The 25,474-nt window shown below is 45.3% G+C and overlaps 1 protein-coding gene and 1 non-coding gene across 2 annotated transcripts in view; one reads left to right on the plus strand and one right to left on the minus strand.

The window, feature by feature from the left end:
• Positions 1-25,474, plus strand: part of GRIP2 (glutamate receptor interacting protein 2) — a 601,447-nt gene that overhangs the window by 371,640 nt on the left and 204,333 nt on the right. The gene's annotated exons all lie outside the window — the stretch shown is intronic.
• Positions 17,014-17,151, minus strand: LOC119920609. The gene has a single exon (XR_005448339.1). It is a non-coding gene; the product is annotated as a small nucleolar RNA SNORA7 (small nucleolar RNA).

A 25,474-nucleotide genomic window follows, 5' to 3' on the forward strand; every position in this document is an offset into this window, starting at 1 on the left:
TTCTAGCTTGCTCACTCATCTTCCTTGCCATTACCAAGACCTGGAAATGCTGTCTCCCTTTTCACTCAGTTTCCTGGTCTCCTAGGGAAAAGGGGAGGAATCTAATCTGATGATTGCAAAAAATGCTCCCTGGGGGTGTTAGCTTCAGCTAGAGAACCGGTAACCAGGTACGTGGTTTTCCCCAAATCCAGTCAGTGCAGCTACCGGGAATCAAAATTAACAAAGGCCCCAAGGTGTCATACATCGGCCCAGAAGGGAGCCTCCCAGGTCTTCATTCTCACATCCATTTTTTTATAGGTTAGCACCTTTCAGCATTTTAAAGCAAAAATAACTGTACCTCACTATTGACTCTCCTGCTTCTGTCTCCCCACTGATGCTATTCTTCCGGCCTGGAACTCCTTCCCCATTTCAAATCTGCCAGATCACAGCTCTCCCCATTTTTGATGTCCTTCTAAGATCTCATCTCCTCCAGGAAAGCTTCCCAGACCAATTCCCAATACCAATCACACAAATATATCATACAAATATGATTGTATTGAATATGATTGAATTGAATCAACACATCCATCCTTAACACTGGAGTATATTATTCCTGAACTCATCACCCATGTTCATTTGGATATTTGTATTTATTCATATATTTTATTTTATTTATTTGTACATTCAGTTATTTAGCCAAATGTTTTGTCCTGATGTGTCTGCACTTTTTTCTGTTTCATCCTTGTTCTTCTTCCTATCTGAAAATAACTTTTGCCTGTTTCCTCCATTAAATTGTAAACCCCTTGAGGGCAAGGAACATGTCTTGCTCCAGCTATATGCTCTCAAGCATCTAGTACAGTGCCTAGAATTTAGCAGGCATTTCTCTGCTATAACTGTTATGTTGTATTCTTCCAAGCCCTTAGTACAGTGCTCTGCGCACAATAAATATGATTGATTGATTGAATGATTTTCTGATAGTCACATTCAGCTCCATGAACAGTTTCACCAGCATGATTATGAACCAGACTCAATTTCAAATGGCAGGGCTAGATTACTCATAATGAAGTACTGGAACTCAGACAACTTGCCAGTACTGAAGTGATGCAATAAATAAACAACTTCACTAGGTGGGACATATATACCCAAGCAACTACTATATGGGAAACTGAAACTCCCAACCTGGGAGCGAAGAATAGATGATTTAGAGACATGTTGAATCACATCCATCTGTGTCTTGATCTTGTCTATCTCCCTGCTGATCCCTCTCCCATCACCTCCCTCAGGCCTGAAACTCTCTCCCCTCCCATTTAGGCCAGACCACCGGTCTCCCCACCTTCAAAGTCTTTATTAAGATCACATTTCCTCCAAGAGGCCTTTCCCAATTAAACCCTCTTTCCCCGACTTCCTCTCCCTTCTGCATCATCTGTGTACTTGTATCTGTATCCTTTGGGCACTAGGTATTCATCCCACCCTTTGCCCCACAGCACTTATATATAAATCTGGAATTTATTTAGTTATTATGGTATTTGTTGTGTTATTTTTTAAGCATGTCAAACACCATTCTAAGCACTGGGGTTGATACAACCCTCATCTGTAAAATGAGGATGAGGACTGTGAGCCCCACGTGGGACAACCTGATCACCCTGTATCCTCCCCAGTGCCTAGAACAGTGCTTAGCACCGAGTAAGTGCTTAACAAATACCATCACTTCTCTGGGCCTCAGTTCCCTCATCTGTAAAATGGGGATGAGGACTGTGAGCCCCACGTGGGGCAACCTGATCACCCTCTATCCTCCCCAGCGCCTAGAACAGTGCTTAGAACCTAGTAAGCGCTTAACAAATGCCATTGTTGTTTAGCACAGGGCTTAGCACTTAGTAAGGGTTGAACGCTAGACTGTGAGCCCGCTGTCGGGTAGGGACCGTCTCTATATGTTGCCAACTTGTACTTCCCAAGCGCTTAGTACAGTGCTCTGCACACAGTAAGCGCTCACCCTTGGCTTCAAGGCTCTCCATCACCTCGCCCCCTCCTGCCTCACCTCCCTTCTCTCCTTATACGGCCCAGCCCACACCCTCCGCTCCTCTGCTGCTAATCTCCTCACCGTACCTCGTTCTCGCCTGTCCCACCGTCGACCCCCGGCCCACGTCATCCCCCTGGCCTGGAATGCCCTCCCTGTGCCCATCCGCCAAGCTAGCTCTCTTCCTCCCTTCAAGGCCCTACTGAGAGCTCACCTCCTCCAGGAGGCCTTCCCAGACTGAGCCCCCTCCTTCCTCTCCCCCTCGTTCCCCTCTCCATCCCCCGTCTTACCTCCTTCCCTTCCCCACAGCACCTGTATATATGCATATATGTTTGCACATATTTATTACTTTATTTATTTATTTATTTATTTATTTATTTATTTTACTTGTACATATCTATTCTATTTTATTTTGTTAATATGTTTGGTTTTGTTCTCTGTCTCCCCCTTCTAGACTGTGAGCCCACTGTTGGGTAGGGACTGTCTCTAAATGTTGTCAACTTGTACTTCCCAAGCGCTTAGTATAGTGCTCTGCACACAGTAAGCGCTCAATAAATACGATTGATTGATTGATTGAAGTAGACAGGCAGAATGAGCCCCCCATCCCCCCCCGCCTCACCTCCTTCCCCTCCCCACAGCACCTGTATATATATATATATATATATATATATATATATATATATGTATTTGAACGTATTTGTTACTCAATTTATTTATTTATTTTACTTGTACATATCTATTCTATTTATTTTATTTTGTTAGTATGTTTGGTTTTGTTCTCTGTCTCCCTCTTTTGGACTGTGAGCCCACTGTTGGGTGGGGACTGTCTCTATATGTTGCCAACTTGGACTTCCCAAGCGCTTAGTACAGTGCTTGCACACAGTAAGCGCTCAATAAATACGATTGAATGAATGAATGAATGAATCAACATAAATACTTAGAATTATGGATATATACACATCATTCATAAAATTAATAAAATAATAAATATGTACATATATACACAAGTGCTGTGGGGCAGGGTGGCGGGGGTAGAACAGAAGGAGGGAGTCAGGGCAATGGGAAGGGGAGGAGGAGCATTGATTGACTGATTTTATAGATGAGGAATCTGAGTCACAGAGAAGTTAAGTGACTTGCCCAGAATAACAGAACAGAAAACTGATGTATCCGTGATAAGAACCCAGGTCCTCTGACTCCCAGGCACAGGCTCTTTCCACTAGGCCACATTTATGCTCCCAGTTTTCTCATTTCTGACGTGCATCTGTTTGCTCATCTTTAATAATAATAATAATAATTATAGTATTTGTTAAGTGCTTACTAATGTGCCAGTACTAAGCACTGGGATGAATACAAGCAAATCAGGTTGGGCACAGTCCCTGTTCATTCATTCATTCAATCATATTTATTGAGCGCTTACTGTGTGCAGAGCACTGTACTAAGCGCATGGGAAGTACAAGTTGGCAACATATAGAGACGGTCCCTACCCACTAGCGGGCTCACGGTTCCACATGGGGCTCACACTCTCAATCTCCATTTTACAGATGAGGTAACTGAGGCACAGAGATGTTAAGTGACTTACCCAAGGTCACACAGCAGACAAGTGGTGGAGCTGGGATTAGAACCCATGACCTTCTGACTCCCAGGCCCATGTTCTATCCACTGTGCCTTTCTGCTTCTCTTAGAGCCAGATGGTGCGATCTCCACAATAATAATAACAATGATCATCATATTTTAAGTGCTTACTATGTGCCAGGCACTGTACTAAATGCTGGGATAGTTACAAGCAAATCGGGTAGGACATAGTCCCTGTCCCACATGGGGCTCACAGTCTTAATCCCCATTTTACAGATGAGGTAACTTAGGCACAGAGAAGTGAAATGACTTGCCCAAGGTCACACAGCAGGCAAGTGGTGGATCCGGGGTTAGAACCCAGGTCCTTCTCACTCCCAGGCCCATGCAGTTGGCTATGCAGCCAAATGGGTGAAAGTGGCTGCTGGCCATTGATTGATTAAGTGGCATGTTGCCTGACCTGGCCAAGGTGAAATTAGACAATGAGGAGCTAAACGGTGAAGGGGAATGGGTTGGGATTGGGTTGAATGGAGAGTCCAGGGAAGGGCTCCATGAGGGAAGGAACTTAACAGGAAATGAAGGGACAAGGGTCTGGTCTAGAGTAGGTCTGACGGTCTTGCACCCTACCCCCACCCCAGCCATCCTTTCCCTGGGTCCTGGATCTTGGGCTGGGGTGGGCAAAGGGCACAGGAGGCAGAGGGAAAGGCTAATGTCTGTCTCCCCCTCTAGAGTGTAAACTCACTGTGGGCAGGGAATGTGTAACCAACTCCTTTGCATTTACTCTCCCAAGCACTTAGTACGGTGCTTTGCAAACAGTTAGTGCTCAATAAATACCATCAATTGATTGATAACGGTGGACTGTGGGAAATCACCACAACAGACAGACCAGCCTTTTAGGTCCTAAAACAGAAGGGAGTGTTGGTCATATAATTGCAAAAGCTTGTTGTGGGCAGAGAATGTGTCTGTTTATCTTTATATTGTGCTCTTCTGAGTGCTTAGGACAGTACTCTGCACACAGTAAGTGCTCAATAAATACAGTTGACTGACTGACTGGCTTTGGATCTCACCGTCAATAGCGCCATCTTTCCTGGTACAACCTGAGGACCGGCTCTTGGATGAAGTGAATGGGAGAGCCTGATCCCTGAGGGAGTGGGGGAGGTATTTAAAGAAACCTGGACTCCAGCAGAGTTATTGATGGGAGACTCCTCATCAGCACAGTGAAAAGGGTTGAGGGCTTGGTCATCTTTCATGCAATTTGATCTGCCTCTGCTTGTTCACTCAGTTGCTTTTTGGATTAATTATTTAGTCCTTCCCCCTAGAAATGAGCTATCATATCAGCTTTTGATTCTGCTGAGATTCACAGTTCTCTAGGTTGTTCCCATGAGGCGTGTGTATTGTGTTAAAATTCCAAACAGCTCAGTTCACAGTTGAAGCTCTCAAAGATATAGGATGTTTGATCTACTCCAGTTCCTTGCTCCTCCAGACTCTCTCAGTTTCATTTCTGTGCTCAGCACCATAAGGCTGTTGATTCCTTAAACAGCCAAAGGTGTCAGTCAGACTAAATAAATGCACATAACACTGTTTGTGCCAAATGTCCAGGCTGCTTTCCTTGAGTTTACAGTCATTGCATAATGCACCATTTTAAACTATATGTAGAGTGAATGCTGTGGTAACATTGCCACCTTCATGTGTGACTGGACAGGGTCATTAAACTTTAGTCCAATTCTGTTCTCAGAGATGGGAAGGGGGAGAAAGGGGTTGTTGGAAAGTTTCAAAGGGATTCCTTCTTTGTTTTTTTCCACCAGAAGGGAAGGGATTAGGAAAAAGGCAAGGAGGTGCAGAGTTTGGAAGAATCTCTTCTTCCCCTCCATTTCTTTAATTCCTCCTCCTTCTGGGTACTGGCATTTCTCTGCACTCACTTATTTTCAAGGTGAAGAAAAAGTTTTACTTGGTCTTTGTATAACTGGGAGCACAGTTATTGCTGTGGAACTCTTCCTCATGCCCATGATCCTTATCCTATTCCTTCCCTATTTTCTTGCCTATCACGGCAGCCACTCCTTTGGGGTTGATGGAAAGGACAGAAAGGGAAATTGAAAGGAGTAGAGATAACCAAGGAAAAGTGAACAAAGTGGAGAAAGAGGGGGGAAAGGTGAGGAGAAAGAAAGGGATGGAAGGAGAACAGGAAGGGAAGGAGGAAGAAAGGAGATAGAAAGGGAAAGGGGAGAGGGGACTGTGTTAGGTGCATGAAAAAATATATCAACAACATTTATATGCTCTTAATCTTTTATTTGAGCAACATGCTTTATTTTCCTTTTTACTTGATATTCCTTACAAGCATCTTGTAATAAAGTTGTCAAATTCCACTCCCTCCACCTGTGTCTCTGACCACATCCCTTCTTACCTTATCAAAACATTTATGCCTATTCTTTTTCCCCCTTAGCCCCTCGTGCCACCTGAGGACTTGTAAACTCAAAACCTCTTGTGGCACTTAGGTACATATCAGTAAGCTCCTTGTAGGCAGGGAATGTGTCTGTTTATTGTTATATTGTACTCTCCCAAACAGTACAGTGATCTGCACACAGTAAGCACTCAATAAATATGATTTACTGACTGACTGATATCTTACACTCTCTATAATGTAAGCACTAACCCACCTCATAGGCTCAGTTCTGAGTCCCCTTATGTTCTCCATCTCCACCCACTCCCTTGGAAAACTCAAACGCCCCCATGACTTCAACTTCCATCTCTACCTAGATGATTCGCAGATCTATATCTCCAGCCCTGATCTCTCTCCTTCTCTGCAGTTTCTCATTTAATGACTGCGGTATTTCCTCCTGCCTTCAGGACATCCCTACATGGATGACTCACCGACACCTCAAATTTATGTTCAAAACAACTCCTCAGCTTCCTACCCAAACCTTGTCCTCCCTCTGACTTTCCCATCAATGTAGAGAGAACCACCATCATACCTGTCTCACAAGCCCATTAAACTTGGCATTATCCTTGACTCATCACTCTCATTTTACTCACATATTCAATGTCGCCAAATCTTTATGGTTCAACCTTCACAGCATTGCTAAAATCTACTCATTCCTCTCCATCCAAACTGTTACCATGTTGATCCAAGCACTTACCTGATCCTGTCTTGACTCCTGCATTAGCTTCTTTGCTGCTGTCCCCACCTCCTGTCACTCCCCAGTCCAATCTATACCTCACTTTGCTGCCTTCATCATTTTTCTAAAAAAAAAAAAAACATTCAATGTTTCCCGACTCCTTAAAAACCTCCAGTGGTTGCCATTCACCTCTGCATCAAATAGAAACTCCTTACCATCCACTTTAAAGCACTCAATCATCTTGCCCCCTCCTACCTTACCTTCCTGATTTCCTGCTATAACCCAGACCACAAACTATACTCTTCACTGTACCTCGATCTTTTCTATTTCACTACTGACCCCTCGCCCTCTCTAGACTGTAAGCACCTTCTAGACTGTAAGCTTGTTGGGAACAGGTAATGTGTCTCTTTTTATTATTATTTTGTACTCTCCCAAGCACACAGTAAGTGCTCAATAAATACAACTGAATAAATGAATGAATCCTATCTCTGACCTGGAACTCCCTCCCTCCTTGTAATCACTCTCCCCACCTACAAAGCTAAATTAAGATCACATTTCCTCCAAGAGGCCTTCCCCAACTAAGCCCTCAATTCCCCTACTCCCTCTCCCTTCTGCATCACCCTGGTACTTGGATTTGTACCCTTTATTCACCCCACCCTCAGAGCCATAGCACTTATCAATCAATCAATCAATCATTTGTATTTATTGAGCGCTTACTGTGTGCAGAGCACTGTACGAAGCTCTTGGGAAGTACAAGTTGGCAACATATAGAGACAGTCCCTACCCAACAGTGGGCTCACAGTCTAGAAGGGGGAGACAGAGAACAAAACCAAACATATTAACAAAATAAAATAAATAGAATAGCTATGTACAAGTAAAATAAATAAATAAATAGAGTAATAAATATGTACAAATATATATACATATATACAGGTGCTGTGGGGAAGGGAAGGAGATAAGACGGGGGGATGGAGAGGGGGGCGAGGGGGAGAGGTAGGAGGGAGCTCAGTCTGGGAAGGCCTCCTGGAGGAGGTGAGCTCTCAGTAGGGCCTTGAAGGGAGGAAGAGATCTAGCTTGGCAGATGGGCAGAGGGAGGGCATTCCAGGCCAGGGGGATGACGTGGGCCGGGGGTCGACGGCAGGACAGGTGAGAATGAGGCATGGTGAGGAGATTAGCGGCAGAGGAGCGGAGGGTGCGGGCTGGGCTGTAGAAGGAGAGAAGGGAGGTGAGGTAGGAGGGGGCCAGATGATGGAGAACCTTGAAGCCGAGGGTGAGGAGTTTCTGCCTGATGCGCAGATTGATTGATAGCCACTGGAGATTTTTGAGGAGGGGAGTAACATGCCCAGAGCATTTCTGGACAAAGACAATCCGGGCAGCAGCATGAAGTATGGATTGAAGTGGGGAGAGACACGAGGATGGGAGATCAGAGAGAAGGTTGATGCAGTAGTCCAGACGGGATAGGATGAGAGCTTGAACGAGCAGGGTAGCGGTTTGGATGGAGAGGAAAGGGCGGATCTTGGCTATGTTGCGGAGCTGAGACCGTCAGGTTTTGGTGAGGCTTGGATGTGAGGGGTGAATGAGAGAGCGGAGTCGAGGATGACACCAAGGTTGCGGGCCTGTGAGACGGGAAGGATGGTAGTGCCGTCAACAGTGATGGGAATGTCAGGGAGAGGGCAGGGTTTGGGATGGAAGACAAGGACATGTTGAGTTTTAGGTGGCGGGCAGACATCCAGATGGAGATGTCCTGAAGGCAGGAGGAGATGCGAGCCTGGAGGGAGGGGGAGAGAGCAGGGGCAGAGATGTAGATCTGGGTGTCATCAGCATAGAGATGATAGTTGAAGCCGTGGGAGCGAATGAGGCCACCAAGGGAGTGAGTGTAGATCTAGAACAGAAGAGGACCAAGAACTGAACCTTGGGGAACCCCCACATTAAGGGGATGGGAGGGGGAGGAGGAGCCTGCAAAAGAGACTGAGAATGAACGACTGGAGAGATAAGAGGAGAACCAGGAGAGGATGGAGTCTGTGAAGCCAAGGTTGCATAGTGTTTTGAGGAGAAGGGGGTGGTCCACAGTGTCGAAGGCAGCTGAGAGGTCAAGAAGGATGGAGAGGAAAGGGCGGATCTTGGCAATGTTGCGGAGCTGAGACCGGCAGGTTTTGGTGACGGCTTGGATGTGAGGGGTGAATGAGAGAGCGGAGTTGAGGATGACACCAAGGTTGCGGCTTGTGAGAGGGGAAGGATGGTAGTGCCGTCAACAGTGATGGGAAATTCAGGGAGAGGGCAGGGCGTGGGAGGGAAGACAAGGAGCTCAGTCTTGGACATGTTGAGTTTTAGGTGGCGGGCAGACATCCAAATGGAGATGTCCTGAAGGCAGGAGGGAATGCGAGCCTGGAGGAAGGGGGAGAGAGTAGGGGCAGAGATGTAGATCTGCATGTCATCAGCGTAGAGATGATAGTTGAAGCCGTGGGAGTGAATGAGGTCACCAAGGGAGTGAGTGTAGATCGAGAACAGAAGGGGACCTAGAACTGAACCTTGGGGAACTCCCACAGTAAGGGGATGGGAGCGGGAGGAGGAGCCTGCAAAAGAGACTGAGAATGAACGACCAGAGAGATAAAAAGAGGAGAACCAGGAGAGGACGGAGTCTGTGAAGCCAAGGTCGGATAGCGTGTTGAGGAGAAGGGGGTGGTCCACAGTGTCGAAGGCAGCTGAGAGGTCGAGGAGGATCAGGATAGACTATGAGCCATTGTATTTGGCAAGGAGGAGGTCATTGGTGACCTTTGAGAGGGCAGTTTCCGTGGAATGTAGGGGACGGAAGCCAGACTGGAGGGGGTCAAGGAGAGAGTTGTTGTGGAGGAATTCGAGGCAGCACGTGTAGACAACTCGTTCAAGGAGTTTGGAAAGGAATGGTAGGAGGGATATGGGGCGATAACTAGAAGGTGAGGTGGGGTCAAGAGAGGGTTTTTAAGATGGGAGAGACCTGGGCATGTTTGAAGGCAGAGGGGAAGGAACCAGTGGAGAGTGAGCGGTTGAAGATGGAAGTTAAGGAGGGGAGAAGGGACAGAGTGAGAGATTTCATGAGATGAGGGGGAATGGGATCAGAAGCACAGGTGGCCGGAGTAGCACTTGAGAGGAGGGAGGAGAGCTCCTCTGAGGACACTGCTGGGAAGGATGAGAGAGTAGCAGAGAGTGTTGAGAGCCAGGGGGTTGGAGAAGGGGGAGGAGTGACTTTGGGGAGTTCAGACCTGATGGATTTAATTTTGTTAATGAAGTAGGAGGCCAGATCGTTGGGGGTGAGGGAAGGAGGAGGGGGAGGAATCGGGGGCCTGAGAAGGGAGTTGAATGTACGGAAGAGCTGACGGGGATGATGGGCATGGGTGTCAATAAGGGAGGAGAAATAGTTTTGTCTGGAAGAGGAGAGGGCTGAGTTAAGGCAGGAAAGGATAAAGCTGAAGTGAACGAGGTTGGCATGGTGTTTAGACTTTCACCAGCAGCATTCGGCAGCTCGAAAATAGGAGCGAAGGAGGTGGACAGTGGCAGTGATCCAGGGCTGTGGGTTAGTGGTACGAGAGCGGCGAAGGGAAAGGGGAACGAGTGAGTCTAGCTGAGTAGAAAGGGTGGAGTTGAGAGCAGTAATCTGATCATCAAGATTGGGTAGAGAGGAGAGGGAGGCGAGGTGGGGTGTGAGGTGCTCAGAAAGATGGATGTACTTATGTACATATCTGTAATTTATTTTAATGCCTGTCTCCCCCAGGTCGTGGGTTCTAATCCCTGCTCCGCCACTTGTCTGCTGTGTGACCTTGGGCAAGTCACTTCACTTCTCTGGGCCTCAGTTACCTCATCTGTAAAATGGGGGTTAAGAGTGTGAGTCTCAAGTTGGACAGGGGACTGTATCCAACCTGATTACCTTGTACCTACCCCAGCACTTAGAACAGTGCTTGGCACATAGTAAGTGCTTAACAAATACCATTATCATTATTATTATTAGACCATAAGCTCCATGCGGGCAGCAAATGTGCCTACCAACTCTGTTATATTGTACTCTCCAAGCTCTTAATGCAGTGCTCTGCAAATAATGAGCATTCAGTAAATGCAATCTATTGATTGATCCCTTTTTCTCTTTCCACTTATATGTTAATAATTTCATTGTCTGTCTCCCTGATAGAATTTAAGCTCTTTGAGGTCAGGGACCATGTTTACCAACTCTAATTGTATTCTCCCGAGGGCTTAGAACAGTGCTGTGCACACAGTAGGCACTTGATACATATTATTGATTGATTGATCGATTGATTGACTGATTGATTAGGTTGATATTGCTCCTGGCACTTTCCAGATAAAGAATCTGGGACAGATTGGACCTGCACAGGGAAATCACTTCATGACTAAGGTCTTCAGTGTAATGAAGGATATGTTTCAGAGTGAATGCATAATTGTTGTTCACCAAATTCTAACAGCATCAAAACTAGGAGTCACCCATGGGAGCATGAATGTGGTAGTTTCAATACAAATAAAAAGAGATGCTTCTGCCTAGAGGGGTCATAAGCACATGGAATTCATCACCACAGGAAGTTGGGCAGGTAGAAAATATCAAGAAAGATTTGGGCAGAGTCATGAATGATTATAGGGATGACAAAACGCCAAAAGAAGACATCAGCTCTCATGCAATGCAAATGAGGGGTTGCTTGCTGGATTGGGCATCAGCATGAGCTCATCAGTCAGTCAATCAATGGTATTTATTGAATACTTATTCATTCATTCAATCGTATTTATTGAACGTCTACTGTGTGCAGAGTACTGTACTAAGCTCTTGCGTGAATATGATGTATGTAACAAACACATCCCTTCCCCAAATGAGCTTACATGTGCAAAGCAATGTACTAGACACTAAGGAGGGTACAGTGCAGTAGAGTTGGTAAACACAATACCTGCCTTCAAGAATTTATAGTCTAGCTCATAGGTTACAAACTCTCACTTTCAGTACAACTAGTGAGTCAAAAAGCAACATTCAAACCACTAAGAAGGCTAAATATCAAATCCCTGGATAACAAAGAATTGTGGAAGGCACTGTAGTAACATAGTCAAAGCCGCCCTAATGGAATAAAAAAGTCCAGCAACAAGGACCAAAATGAACAGCATATTTTTTGTGGTATTTGTTAAGTGCTTATTATGTGCCATTCATTCATTCATTCAATCGTATTTATTGAGTACTTACTGTTTGCCGAGCACTGTACTAAGCACTTGGGAAGTACAAGTTGGCATCATATAGAGATGGTCCCTACCCAACAATGGGCTCACAGTCTAGCAGACAACAAAACAAAACATGTAGACAGGTGTCAAAATTGTCAGAACAAATAGAATTATAGCTATATAATAATAATGGTATTTGTTATGCACATCATTAACAAAATAAATGGAATAGTAAATATGTACAAGTGAAATAAATAGAGTAATAAATCTGTACAAATATATGCAAGTGCTGTGGGGAAGGGAAGGAGGTAGGGCGGGGGGGATGGGGAGGAGGAGAGGAAAAAGGGGGCTCAGTTTGGGAAGGCCTCCTGGAGGAGGTGAGCTCTCAGTAGGGCTTTGAAGGCAGGAAGAGAGCTAGCTTGGTGGATGTGTGGAGGGAGGGCATTCCAGGCTAGTGGAAGGACATGGGCGGGGGGTCGATGGCGGGACAGGCGAGAACGAGGCACAGTGAGGAGGTTAGCGGCAGAGGAGCAGAGGGAAGGGAGGCGAGGTAGGAGGGGGCGAGGTGATGGAGTGTCTTGAAGCCGAGAGTGAAGAGTTTTTGATTAGTAGGCTGACAGGCAACCTCTGGAGATTTTTGAGGAGGGGAATGACATTCCCAGAGCATTTCTGTACAAAGATAATCTGGCCAGCAGAGTGTAGACTGAAGCAGGGAGAGACAGGAGGGTGGGAGATCAGAGAGGAGGCCGATGCAGTAATCCAGTCAGGATAGGATGAGAGATTGAACCAGCAAGATAGAGGTTTGGATGGAGAGGAAAGGGTGGATCTTGGTGATGTTGTGGAGGTGAGACCGGCAGGTTTTGGTGATGGATTGGATGAGAGAGCGGAGTCGAGGATGACACCAACCTTGCAGGCTTGTGAGACGGGAAGGATGGTAGTGCCGTGTACAGTGACAGGAAAGTCAGGGCACTGTACTAAGTGCCAGGCACTGTACTGAGCACTGGGGTAGATATAAACTAATCGGGTTGGGCACAGTCCCTGTAACACATGGGGCTCATAATCTTAAACCCTATTTTACATATGAGGTAACTGAGGCACAGAGAAGTGAAATGACTTACCCAGCAGAGAAGTGGCAGAGCTGGGATTAGAATCCAGGTCCTTCTGACTGCTAGGCCCGTGCTCTATCCACTAGGATACACTGCTTCTGTATGGTCACTTTTCTGAAACACTGTCTATCGAGCAGCCATCAAGAGGATGGGTTTGGCGAAGAGACATCATTAAGCCTAGTTGGATGAAAATGACTCCGAGTTTCAAAAGAACAAAACACTTGCACCAAAGCAAGAAATGCGTCAACATTTCTGACAGGTAAAAAAAGGCAGAGAGTGCTCTCCTAGAGCAAAGGCTTTGTGAAAAGAGGGATATAGAGAAGCAGAGTTGAAAACAGAGACAGGTCCAATACGGGATAAACCTACTAGCATGAAAAAGGATCATTGCTAACTTCGAAACAGTCTGTTAGTCCTGTTCAGCCACATTCACCTGCATGGTTGGGACCACATGGTCAATAAGGTCATCATAAAAAATAACAACAGTCCCTTTTTGGTTTGAGTGAAGAGCAAGCTGGATATGGTTATTCTTTAAGAACATGGGCCTTGGAGATTTTTTTTAAAATCTGTGGCTTTGGCTTGTGCTGATATATCGAAGGGAGCAGAAGTGAGTGGCATATCCAAAAAAATGAAGGAAGACACTGACTTGTCTTATGCTATCGAGTCATCTCCGACCCATAATGATGCCATGGACCCATCTCTCCCAGGACGCCCCACTTCCATATTTTTACTCAAGAAAACATTATGGATACACTACCAGAACAATTGCAGATGGAGGTGGGGCCATTATGGTAGTGTATCCATAATGTTTTCTTGAGTAAAAATATGGAAGTGGTTTACCACTGCCTCCTTCCACTCAGTAAACCTGAGTCTCCGCCCTCGACTCTCTCCCATGCCACTGCTGGCCAGCACAGGTGAGTTTTGACTTGTAGCAGATTGCCTTCCACTAGCTAGCCACTGCCCAAGCTAGAAATGGAATGGATATGCCTCTGCTTGACTCTCCCTCCCATAGTTGAGATGGGCAGAGTACTGGAAACACTCCAGGTGAGACCCTGAGAGGGGAAAGACACTGACAGATAAGGAAATTATGCTATTGGATAATCCCCTAAAACCAAAAACTGAACTTTTACTCATTCTATTCCTGTCTGGTTTTCTCAAGTGAAGATTGGGCTTTATTGGCTGGAATGCTCTGATATTGAACAGGTTTAAGCCAAAGAACAGGTGTATGGGATAGATTCGGGGTTTTCAGCAGTGCAGATGCATTGTCTAGTTCCAGGGCATTGACTTGTGTATATGGTCTGTGAGGTCATCTAGGTCCTGGCCAAGGGTTCTGATGTTCAGCTGCGCAGGTGGCAGGGATGAGCATTTTACATTTTCACTTTGCTTTCTCACAAGTGTAAAGGCTCCCCTGGGAGAGCATTAAGAAGCAAGCTGCTCTCTAGGCTGCTTTTAGCCTGAAATAAAATATGATGACCCTAGAATCAATCATATTTATTGAGCACTTACTATATACAGAGCCCTGTTCTAAGCACTTAGCACTGTTTTTGGCTTTCTCAAGAGCTTAATATTCCCCTTTACAAAAATAATATCTGTCAGTCAACCTAATAGTATATTAGGAGCATTGAGGTTCACCATTAGGCACCTTTGGCTTTAAGGCACTCAATCGCTCTCTACCTGCTTATTAGCCTCACTCCTCAACTTCTGTAACCCAACTCACACACTCCTGTCCTCTAAAGCCAACCTTCTCACTGAATCCTGGTCTTATCTCTCTGGCTGTTAATCCTCCAGACATCCCTCCTGCCTGAAACGGTGATTTATGGATATTTGAAATTTGCTTCGCCCTCAACCCCACAGCACTTAAGTACATATCTTTAAATCATGTATTGTAAGTTATTTATATCAATGTCTGTCTCCCTCTCTGGACTGTAACCTCGTTGTGGGCAGGGAATTTGTCTGCCAACTCTGTTGTATTATATTCACCCAAGGGCTTAGTACAGTGCTCTGCACACAGCAAGTTCAGTAATTACCATTGATGACGATGATCTGTAATTAATTTTAATGTCTGCCTCCCTGACTAGATTGTAAGCTCCTACAGGGCAAGCAAGGATCTCTACACACAGTAAGTGCTCACTCAATAAATGCCACTGATTGATTGACAGGTGAGATAATTAAGAAGTTAACAAGATCTAGATTATTCAGAAAATAAAACCCCAGTGACTGGGGAGAAATGGGGGCTTGGGACTGAATTTTCCATTCTCTCTAAATATCACTAAGAAAAGCTCCCTGGTTTGAGAGCAAATCCAGTTAATTGATCAGTCACTAACCAATTACACCAAGTAACTATGTAAAAAAAAAAGTTGAAGTTGGCACAATTTACATGAATCCATGGATAGTGCTTAGGGACTTTGAGAAAAGTTAGTTCATTATTGGGTGAGACCCAATTATATTTCTATTTTTGAAGCTGATGTTGACCTCCTATTGCCTTATACCTCCTTTTCTTAATGAGTGCCTATGGGGCTTTTAAGCACATGGATTCCTTGGTTGCCAGACATTATGAGACAATCACCAGCAAAATCTCTTGCTCAAATGCTAAGCTCTACTTGACTAATAAAGCCTACAAGCTTTGCATGTAGAAATTAGCAATAATAGTACACCATTGTTTAGTAATTGCTCTTCAAATTGATACCGCAAAAATATTACAGAATCCTAAATTACAAAGATTCCAGTAACCCTACTGTAAGATTCAGAAAAAATTTTTGTGTGTACATACACCACTGAACATCGCTCTCCCTTTTGGGTCTCCTATGCAATCCGTACCCTTTAAGCACTTTGATACTCACCCCACCCCCAGCCTCACAGCACTTAGGTAAATAGCTGCTTAGAGAAGTGGCATGGCCTTCTGGTTAAAGCAGGGGCCTGAGAGTCAGAAGGACTTGGGTTCTAATCCTGGCTCTGCCACGGATCTGCTGTGTGAGCTTGGGCAAGTCACTTAACTTCTCTGTGCCTCAGTTACCTCATCTGTAAAATGAGGATTATGATGGTGAGCCCTCTGTGGGACATGGGCTGTGTCTAACCTGATTACTTTGTATCTCCTCCAGTGCTTAGAACAGTGCCTGGCATATATTAAGCGCTTAACAAATGCCATTTAAAAAAACAGCTTTATACTCTGCTGCTTCCTTTAATTTATTTTCATGTCTATCTCTTCTGCTAGATTGCAAACTCCTTGGGGCATAGATCACGTATGCCAACTATGTTGTATTGTACTCTCCTGAGTGCTTAGTACAGTGCACACAGTAAGTGCTCAATAAATGACAATCATTAAACCAATCAAATGCAGTTTAACCTAGAGGTCCCTGAGAAATTGCTTAAATTTCCCCTGGCATCCCTGTCTCTGAGGGTTTTATACTTACACTAACACTGAGGTTCATACTGTATTAAGGATTATTCTAGCTGTGTTGATTCTTCCTGTTTACAGCAGCAGAGGTTTCCATTCAGTTCAATTATAATAATTAAAAATAATTTAAAAAGTGGTACTTGCTAAGTACTTACTAATTACCAATTACTGTACTTAGCACTAGGGTAGATACAAGACAATCTGGTCGGGCACAGTCTCAACTGGAAGAGACCCTGCTTAACTACTGTGTGTTGAAAGATACTCTGGAAAGAGCAGAAAATAATTCAGCTATGATTATTCCTCCTCAATCTTGTTGTTTAACCAAACATTTCAAAGGCCCTTCCTTTATTATCAACTCAGTCTTGCAGGGCAAGTTGACCTTAGTTTTCCCTGCAGGGAAACAGTTGATTCCCAAGAGGGAAGTTAATTCCAAAAGCCAGGGTTCAGTCTTGTCCTGTCTTACTCCATCGAGTCATTTCCGACCCAGAGCGACACCACCAACACATCCCTCCCAGAATGCCCCGCTCTCCATCTGCAATCGTTTTGGTAGTGTATCCATAGAGTTTTCTTGGTAAAAATACAGAAGTGGTTTATCACTGCTTCCTTCCACGCAGTGAACCTGAGTCTCTGCCCTTGACTCTCTCCCAAAAGTATGTTTTGACATTTAGAAGATTGCCTTCCACTCACTAGCCACTGCCCAAGCTAGGAATGGAATGGGTATGCCTCTGCTTGACTCTCCCTCCTGTAGCTGAGACTGGTAGAGTACTGGAAACTGTCCAGGTGCAACCCCGAAAGGGGACAGGATTCATTACCTCATCTGTTTCACTTGTCTACCAGGATTTGTTGCTGCCAATTTTCAATACACATGCACACACACACACACACACACACGCACACACACGCGCGCACACGCGCACACACTCATATTCCCACTCCACCCATTGGAAACATTAGCACTTGTTGTTGAGGCTAGGATTTGGACCCTCTTTGGGAGGTAGAACATCAAATTGATTGTCTCTCTTGGGAGACTGTGTCAAGGAAATTGATGGCCCCTTGATTTACACTTCTGAAAAACTTCCCTCCAAATCATGGTAGATATGCTGCAAATAGAGGGAAAACTTGATGCTGGGGTCCAAGTTCTGCTGTGCAACTTTGTGTGCAATTTGGTAATTGGTACACAAAGTCTGTGGTAATGGAAGGGTTGCCAAGTGAGTGCTGTCCAACCTTTTCACACCCAGCAGCTTCCCTGAAAGCTCTTTAGCAGCTGAGAGGCGTCCCCTGTGTGCAACTAAATAAAGACTGTGCTATTTCAACCTCATCCAAGCCCTTCCCCAGGAAAGAGTTAATTATAATGCTTTCCTTCCTCAAAGGTGGCTGGATGTTGTCATCAGAGCTATAATTATTCATGCTAATTGTCTATTTTGAGAGCAGAGAGGAACAGAGGAAAAACTCCAGCCTCTTCTTGAGTGGATACAGAGTTAGTCCCCGACCAGGCAGACTAGATTCATGAAGACAGAGCCCTGAGGAGACGGAAGGTTCACCCTGAACTGCAGAGTGGCTGCAGTTGGGCAATAAGAAGATCTGCCTACCAGGCAAACATTCTGCCATCGAGAAGGCGCATGCACTTCTTACAGACTATCCTCCGGTGGAGGGCTCTAAAAGGTAATATCTCTGCTCTGCCTGCTTGGAAGCTTAATTGATTGGGTTTCTTTTACGAGGGATCCTGGGGGGCTTCAGAACAGCTGGTGATGTTGCAGGCATCTATAGAACCTGCTTTACTACGCAAGTTCAACTTACCTCCTTTAAGATTCTTGTGTTATTTGTCAATTGGGAACTTTTTAGGGCTCCGATTGTCTGACTATCAATACGCTGTTTGAGCTGATGTGAAGGGAGTATGCATCCAGGCTGCTCTTTTCTTTTTCAGAGAGGTGTGGCTTGAGGACATAATGGTAATAACTGTGGCATCTTTTAAGTGCTTACTATGACCAAACACTGTACTAAACACTGGAGTAGATACAAGATAATCTGGTTGGGCACAGTCCCTGACCCACACAGGGTTCACAGTCTAAGGGGGAGGGAGAACAGGTATTGAATCTCCATTTTACAGATGAAGAAACTGAGGCACAGAGAAGTTAAGTGACTTTCCTAAGGGCACACAGCAGGCAAGTGGCAATGCCTGGATTGGAACCCAGGTCCTCTGACTCCCAGGCCCGTGCTCTTTCCATTAGACCATGCTGCTTCTCAGGGATCTAGGGTAGGAAGTTGGGTTGCACTCCGCTGAAGGAACTGCCTGGTAAAGAGGAGAGATGATGAAATGTAACTGGGTGTCAGCAGGTATTGGACTGCAGTGGATTCTATCTTCTACCCATTATCCAATCCTGGCTCAATAGCAGGCCATCAATTTTAAAGGTGCCAATGAATGAATGAATGAATGAATCAATCGTATTTATTGAGCACTTACTGTGTGCAGAGCATTGTACTAAGCACTTGGGAAGTACAAGTTGGCAACATATAGAGACAGTCCCTATCCAACAGTGGGCTCACAGTCTAGAAGGGGGAGACAGAGAACAAAACCAAACATATTAACAAAATAAAATAAATAGAATAGATATGTACAAGTAAAATAAATAAATCCATAAATAGAGTAATAAATATGTACAAACATATAAACATATATACAGGTTCTATGGGGAAGGGAAGGAGGTAAGATGGGGGATGCGGGGGTGAGGGGGAGAGGAAGGAGGGGGCTCAGTCTGGGAAGGCCTCCTGGAGGAGGTGAGCTCTCAGTAGGGCCTTGGAGGGAGGAAGAGAGCAAGCTTGGCGGATGTGTGTAGGGAGGGCATTCCAGGCCAGGGGGATGACGTGGGCCGGGGTTCGACGGCGGGACACGTGATAACGAGGCATGGTGAGGAGATTAGCGGCAGAGGAGCGGAGGGTGCGGGCTGGGCTGTAGAAGGAGAGAAGGGAGGTGAGGCAGGAGGGGGCGAGGTGATGGAGAGCCTTGAAGCCCAGGGTGAGGAGTTTCTGCCTGATGCGCAGATTGATTGGTAGCCACTGGAGATTTTTGAGGAGGGGAGTAACATGCCCAGAGCGTTTCTGGACAAAGACAATCCGGGCAGCAGCATGAAGTATGGATTGAAGTGGGGAGAGACACGAGGATGGGAGATCAGAGAGAAGGCTGATGCAGTAGTCCAGACGGGATAGGCTGAGAGCTTGAATGAGCAGGGTAGCGGTTTGGATGGAGAGGAAAGGGCAGATCTTGGCAATGTTGTGGAGCTGAGACCGGCAGGTTTTGGTGACGGCTTGGATGTGAGGGGTGCATGAGAGAGCGGAGTCGAGGATGACACCAAGATTGCGGGCTTTTGAGACGGGAAGAATGGTAGTGCCGTCAACAGTGATGGGAAAGTCAGGGAGAGGGCAGGGTTTGGGAGGGAAGACAAGGAGTTCAGTCTTGGACATGTTGAGTTTTAGGTGGCGGGCAGACATCCAGATGGAGATGTCCTGAAGGCAGGAGGAAATGCGAGCCTGGAGGGAGGGGGAGAGAGCAGGGGCAGAGATGTAGATCTGGGTGTCATCAGCATAGAGATGATAGTTGAAGCCGTGGGAGCGAATGAGGTCACCAAGGGAGTGAGTGTAGATCGAGAACAGAAGGGGACCAAGAACTGAACCTTGGGGAACCCCCACAGTAAGGGGATGGGAGCGGGAGGAGGAGCCTGCAAAAGAGACTGAGAATGAATGACCGGAGAGATGAGGAGAACCAGGAGAGGACAGAGTCTGTGAAGCCAAGGTCGGATAGCGTGTTGAGGAGAAGGGGGTGGTCCACAGTGTCGAAGGCAGCTGAGAGGTCGAGGAGGATTAGGATAGAGTAGGAGCCGTTGGATTTGGCAAGCAGGAGGTCATTGGTGACCTTTGAGAGGGCAGTTTCTGTGGAATGTAGGGGACAGAAGCCAGACTGGAGGGGGTCGAGGAGAGAGTTGGTGTTGAGGAATTCGAGGCAGCGCGTGTAGACAACTCGTTCAAAGAGTTTGGAAAGGAATGGTAGGAGGGAGATGGGGCGATAACTAGAAGGTGAGGTGGGGTCAAGAGAGGGTTTTTTAGGATGGGAGAGACATGGGCATGTTTGAAGGCAGAGGGGAAGGAACCAGTGGAGAGTGAGCGGTGTTTAGTACAGTGCTCTGCACACAGTAAGCACTCAGTAAATACCATCGATTGATTAATTGATTGACTGATTCTGTGATCTTTGAAAAGAACATGATGCCTTTGAATATGGAAACATACCCCTTTCTGCCGGGGAGGGCAAAGAGGGCTCCAATAAAGCCAGGGAAGTGATCTTGTATCTACCCCAGTATAGTGCTTGGCTAAGAATAGTGCTTGGAAAATAGTAACTGCTTAAAAAGATAAATGTAATAATAATAATAATAATAATAATAATAATAATAATAATAATAATAATAATAATCCAGGCTGATCAAGGTGATCCAGTCCTTCAGGACTGTTATTTGTGAGAGCCAAAAGATCCCAGGTGGCTCAGATACTACAGCTGAGCTACCCCCATCCTCTTAGCCTTCCCTACCAGAAAGGGAATTCCTTTTACATTCACATAATGGCAGTTGTCCAGTGTGCAGAATTTTCCTTGGTAGAATTTTCCTTGTTTTTGGCCAACTGGCTTTTCCTGAACAATTTTTAGCTCATTCCTCACAGGGTACAGCTCAGGTACAACCTCATTGAAAAGTTCTGACCCCATAGCCATTTTGCAAAATGCTAGCAAACCACAATGGTGAAAATAGCTGATGAACTGAGTCTCCTGTGGAGAATGATTGATACAGCCTTGGTCTTGAGACTGCACAAAGGACTGGATTACAATGCCTGGCCAGAGATAAAAGCTGTTCCCGCCTACTCTTGGACCCCTCCATCTCCACCCAGTAAAGCACCGTGGTAACAGTCGCCTTCCCTCCCTCTCTCAAAAGTCCCCCTACCAGTATACTCCATGCACTGGATCAGGGATAAAAGGTGTTCCTGTTCACTCTCAGACTCCTCCATCCCCACCAAGACTTTGAACTTATTTTGTGTATTTTTTTGCATTGTATTTTAATGTTCCATCATTCCTGATATGTGTCTCTCCAATCTCTTCTCCCCATTTTTTCTTAGACTGTGAGCCCTCCAAGGGACAGGGACTGTGTCTAATCCCCACCTGTGTGTTCTCTCCCAGTTCTTAGTACAGTGCTCTGCACATAGTAAGCACATAATACATGCTATTGCTACTACTAGAAGTGGTTTACACAGCGCCACTCATACTCTCTTGTGGCTGTCCTATGGATTCCTGCTGGGGCACAGAATGCCCCAAGCAAGTAGGTGAGCACGGGAACAGCACATTGTGAAGGGTACAGAAAGTTGGGGGTTTTTTTAATGCAGAACCCATTTACAGCTGAAATGACCACGGGATAGTGCGAATGCTGTGTGTCTTAGCCTCATAATCAAGCAGGCAATTGCCTTGGGATGCTGAGGTCTTCACCACCCAGGTTAGCAGTGCTATTTTTCAGGTCTCATGCTGAGCCTGTCCACCTTGTAGACTGCTAAATGATTCTTCATTTGGAAACCTTCAGCACTGAAATCCTAGCCCCAGGAGGCATTTCCCTCCTTGAAAAGTCTAGCTTAGGACCCAGGTTTCCTGATTACTAAGGGCGTGTTCTTTCCACTGGACCAGCAGCTGGGGTAGTGGAGATTTCTAAACAAACAGAGGCTGCATTTTCAGCCTATTTACTGCTCAACAGGAGCAGAGTAATATCGATTCAGCCAAATGATAGTCATACACCAGATGACATTTAAAGCCCTATCTTCTTGGGACTGCATAACAATTTTGTCCAATGGTGAGAATTGATTTCCAAACAGATCCTTGCACTTCATCAAGAACGTTTGGTTACTGAATTGGGCAGCATCCCACCACAAAGCTCAAACTCACTGTGCTTCCCACAGTAGCCTCTTTTACCATGAGATCTTGTCCATTCTTATTTTGTTCCCCAAACTCAGGTCCTGAACTGGTTTTTAGGACTTATAATAATAATGATGATGTTATTTGTTAAGCGCTTACTATGTGCCAAGCACGTATTGGAAGCCATTTATAAGAGTATGTAGATTCTTTGTCGGTGGTTTAAAAGGTGATTGCAGGAGGCCTGATGTCTCCTCGTGCTTTTATTTGACAATAAAACAAATGCACGGGGGCTACATCTTTGTGTAGGACTGATAGCGATCTGTCTATGAGCCAGCCCACTGTCAAATGAAAGATCATACTGCTCCCTAGTGGTTTTCTCAGAAAAGTGAGGAAGAAAGATTTAGTGATTATTTAAACTTTCAAAGTGCTCTGGATAAAGTTTGGACCTGCCTAAGAGCCACATACATTTTAAAACGATTTAATAAGTGGGACATAGATTTCCCCTTTTCTCCCAAAGACTGTTCTGGGTTTACTTCTGGGCAGGAAGAAATTTTAGCTTTGACTTATTTCGCTGACGTTTTGCTTGACAAGGCAAAATCTATTCAAAAGACATATTTTTCATTCTTTTTAAAATTTTCTTCAAACGGTTGAGTTCTACTGATATTTCTCTTTCAGAGGAGATTGGTTTTGATGTATTATCTGTATTGAGACCATTTCTACATCCTAGCACAAAGCTAAGAGATTCTCTTCAAAGGGTTTGGTGGGTTCCACTTAAAATATGCTATCTGCTGGTGCTCTTTGGCTATGGACTTACTCTGTGCATCTTAATGAGATTTATTATTCCTTCAACCTTTGATTTTCTGTTTTCTTGAGGGAAGATTTAGGCAACCAGGAATAAAATAGAATCAGGGATTACCAGGGAATGATGGAATGGAAAGGAACATTGTCAGAGATGCCCAGGAAAATTGGTACTGCAGACCTTGTGCTGGGGCATGGAGATCAGACCCATTTTAACTAAGTCACACTTGTAGGTGTAACAGTTTCCTTTGAACACATCACCAAAGCAAGGTCAGATGGAGAGCCTGTTGTTAATAAAGCATCTTGTTTCTTCCACAAATGTCTTTTCTCCCATGCACTAATCCAGGAAAATTATTCTGGCATCCCCTTATGAGTCCCAAGGAGAATAATTCTGTTATATTGTACTCTCCCAAGCATTTAGTACAGTGCTCTGCTGAGAGTAAGCATTCAATACCTATGATTGATTAATTAAAACCCACACAGCTGCCCTGCCCTAGATAATCTACCCCACTCTGCCTGTCCACTTCCGTGACTACTAAACCAGAGGGCAGTGCTGGTTCCTCCTATACTATATTTTGAAAATCCACCCCTTCCTTTCCATCATGCTGGTCGAGGCACTTGTCATAACCTAGACAGCATAGAGAAGCAGCGTGGCTCAGTGGAAAGAGCCCGGGCTTGGGAGTCAGAGGTCATGGGTTCTAATCCTGGCTCCGACACTTATCAGCTGTGTGACCTTGGGCAAGTCACTTCATTTCTCTGTGCCTCAGTTCCCTCATCTGTAAAATGGGGATGAAGACCATAAGCCCCACGTGGGACAACCTGATCACCTTGTATCCCCCCACCTCTTAGAACAGTGCTTGGCACATAGTAAGTGCTTAACAAATGCCATCATTATTGTTATAACCTGGCTTGAGTACTGCATCAACTTCCTTGATGACTTCCCTGCCCTCTGGACTATATTTCCACTCTCCTGCCTGGATCATTTTTCTAAAATCCAATTGAATGAATGAATAAAATGCTGTCCTGCACACATCACCCCACTCCTCAGAATCCTCTAATAGCTGCCCATTCCTTTCCACATCAAGCAGAAACTCCTGGCCATAGGTTTTAAGGCACTCAGCATTTTCCCTCCTATTTACCCACTCACTTTTCCCAGTCAATCAATGAATCCTGGTATTTATTGAGCACTTACCTTGTGCAGAGCACTGTACTAAGCGCTTGGAAAAGTACAGTGCAAAGGAGTTGGTAGATACATTCCCTACTCACAAGAAACGTACAGCCTAGAGGGGGAGGCAGACATTAAAATAAATTATGGATATGTACATAAGTGCTGTGGGGCTTAGGATGGGGTGGATAAAGGGTAAAATCCAAGTACAATGGGAAGCAGCGTGGCAGAGTGAGAAGCAGCGTGGCTCAGTGGAAAGAGCATGGGCTTGGGAGTCAGTGGTCATGGGTTCTTATCTCGGCTCCGCCACTTATCAGCTGAGTGACTTTGGGCAAGTCACTTAACTTCTCTATGCCTCAGTTACCTCATCTGTAAAATGGGGATGAAGACGGTGAGCCCCATGTATTCCCCCCCCCCCAGCACTTAGAACAGTGCTTGGCACATAGTAAGTGCTTAACAAATGCTATTATTTTTTATTTTATAGTGGATAGAGCACTGGCCTGGGAGTCAAACGGTCATGGGTTATAATCCTGGCTCTGCCATTTGTCTGCTGTGTGGCCTTAGGCAAGTCACTTCACTTCTCTATGCCTCAGTTACCTCATCTGTAAAATGGGGATAAAGATTGTGAGCCCCATGTGGGACAGGGACTGTGTCCAACCTGATTTGCTTGTATCCACCCCAGCCTTAGTACAGTGCTTGGCATGGAGTAAGCATTTAACAAACACCATAATTTATTTGTTTGTTTTAAGTGTAAGTGTGACACAAGAGAGAGAGGGAGCAGGGGAAATGAGGGCTTAGTCGGAGAAGGCCTTTTGGAGGAGATGTGATTTCAATAAGGTGGGAAGAGTGGTGATCTGTTGGATATAAAGGGGGAGGGAGTTTTGCTGCACCACAGGTCTCATTCTTTGTTGCTCTCAAGTTTACCTACTCACTGAGCCTTATATTTGTTTCTCCTGCTGCCAATCTCTTTCTTGTGCCCTTCCCTCTTCCTGCTCTTCCTGGAACTCTGTCCTTATTCACATTCAACATACCAACATACTTCCCAAATGTAAACCCTTCTAAAATCTAGAATCTAAAATCCCTGTAGACTGTAAGCGCCTTGTTTGTAGAGAATGTGTCTACTGTTACATTGTACTCTCTCAAGTGCTTAGTACAATGCTGTGCACATGGTAAGTGCTCAATAGGTATAATTGATTGATTGATTAAAATCACAGCTCCTCCAGGAGGCC

Source organism: Tachyglossus aculeatus, chromosome X1, assembly GCF_015852505.1.
Source record: "Tachyglossus aculeatus isolate mTacAcu1 chromosome X1, mTacAcu1.pri, whole genome shotgun sequence".
In the NCBI taxonomy this organism is placed as follows: domain Eukaryota; kingdom Metazoa; phylum Chordata; class Mammalia; order Monotremata; family Tachyglossidae; genus Tachyglossus; species Tachyglossus aculeatus.